General features: G+C 50.4%; 1 pseudogene; it reads left to right on the top strand.

Annotated features, from left to right (window-relative positions):
- Window positions 1-747: 747 nt before the first annotated feature.
- Window positions 748-1,715, top strand: LOC136057343 (olfactory receptor 14J1-like; annotated as a pseudogene).
- Window positions 1,716-2,036: the final 321 nt, after the last annotated feature.

Here is a 2,036-nt window from a genome sequence, read left to right as displayed (position 1 = left end):
GCTTCTCTGCTGTAGCATCAGAGCACAGCCCCGAGGGCTGTGTGTGCCATTACAGCTGCAGGCTGTGCAGTCGGGGGTGCAGCCGGGTGCCCAGGGTTGTCATGCAGAGCAGGGTGCCTGCTGTGCCCCAGGGGCTGTGTGCCAGGGGAGGGACTCTGCCGCCTGCCAGGCTCAGCACTCAGCCTACCCGGGGAGCTGTCCAGGGTGCTATGGGGTGACGTGTTGGGGAAGGAGCACCCCAGCAAGGCAGGGACCTTCTGCTGCCACAGCTGCTGCCTGGGGCAGGACATCACAGCTCCAGTGCACCCCAGAATGTTTCCAAGGGCACTTTTTGAGAAGAGAGACAAGGCAGGGATTTTACATTTCCTGTTTTTAGGGAAGGGGAAAGGTTTGGAGGCAGGAATCTGAAAGGAGCTGGGAGATATGAACACCTCTGAGAATCCGTTGTTCCTTTCTCAATCTGCCATTATGTGAACCACCTCCTAAGGTGCTTTCAGCCTTTCCTCTCCCTGAGGGCAACACTGGCTGAAACTGTTGTCATTTTCTGCAGACATGAACACATGCTGCCCCTGCCTACAGGCAGCTTTATCCAAGACAAAACTTAGGGCAGCGGTTTGGATGAAGTCTCTGAGTGCAGATAGGGTAAAGGTATGAGTCATGGAAACTGATTGTCTCTGAGGATGGTCTTGATCTGTCATAATCTTCTGCACTCCTAGCAGCACTCCATGCCCAGGAACAGCAGAGCAGATGTCCAACAGCAGCTCCATCAGCGAGTTCCTCCTGTTGGTGTTGGCAGACATGCGGCAGCTGCAGCTCCTGCACTTCTGGCTCTTCCTGCCCATCTACCTGGCTACCTTCCTGGGCAACAGCCTCATCAGCACAGCCATAGCCTGCGACCACCGTCTGCACACCCCCATGTACTTCTTCCTCCTCAACCTCGCCCTCCTCGACCTGGGCTGCATCTCCACCACTCTCCCCAAAGCCATGGCCAATGCCCTCTGGGACATCAGGGTCATCTCCTACACAGGATGTGCTGCACAGGTCTTCTTTTTATTGCTATTCTTTGGTGCAGAGTATTCTCTCCTCACTGTCATGTCCTATGACCGCTTTGTTGCCATCTGCAAGCCCCTGCACTACGGGACCCTCCTGGGCAGCAGAGCTTGTGTCACCATGGCTGCAGCTGCATGGGGCACTGGGGTTCTCTATGCTTTGCTGCACACTGCCAATACATTTTCTATACCACTGTGCCAAGGCAATGTTTTGAACCAGTTCTTCTGTGAAATTGCCCAGATCCTCAAGCTCTCATGCTCACAATCAGACCACCTCAGGGAAACAGTGATTATTTATTTTATTTTATTTTTTAATTTTTGTGTGTTTTGTATTCATTGTGCTATCCTATGTACAGATCTTCAGGGCAGTGCTGAGGATGCCCGATGAGCAGGGACAGCACAAAGCCTTCTCCACGTGCCTCCCTCACCTGGCTGTGGTCTCCCTCTTCGTCTACACTGCCATGTTTGCCTACCTGAAGCTCCCTTCTATGTCTTCCCATCTCTGTACTTACTGGTGTCTTTTCTGTACTCGGTGGTGCCTCCAGCAGTGAATCCTCTCATTTACAGCATGAGGAACCAGGAGCTCAGGGATGCCCTGTGGAAACTGATGACTAGATGTGTTTCAGAAGCAATGAACTGACCATTTTTTTCAGTAAACTCTTTGTAATGCAGCTTGTTACAGAAACAAGCTCTCTTATTTTGGTTTGAGTACATATTTAAATATATGTGTAATGTAGAAAATGGGTTTTTCTACTGTTTTTCACTAAATTGTCATTGCCCACATCAATTCCTATTCAACATGAACTGGTTTAGTGTAGCCCATAGACACTGTACATGAGGAACCAGGCTGAAGCTTAACAAAATCTGTGAAGCTTAACAAAATGAAGGACATGCAATGACTTTGTCTGTCATCCTTCTTGTGAGACATTTCCAGAGCTGCTGGGCTCAGATTTTCTCAGAACCCCTCAATGCAGCAGGAAGCGTATG

Source organism: Cyrtonyx montezumae, unplaced genomic scaffold, assembly GCF_038088225.1.
Source record: "Cyrtonyx montezumae isolate F1298 unplaced genomic scaffold, pur_monq_1.0 scaffold_62, whole genome shotgun sequence".
Taxonomy (NCBI): domain Eukaryota; kingdom Metazoa; phylum Chordata; class Aves; order Galliformes; family Odontophoridae; genus Cyrtonyx; species Cyrtonyx montezumae.
This window is presented reverse-complemented; position numbering and strand designations above follow the sequence as displayed.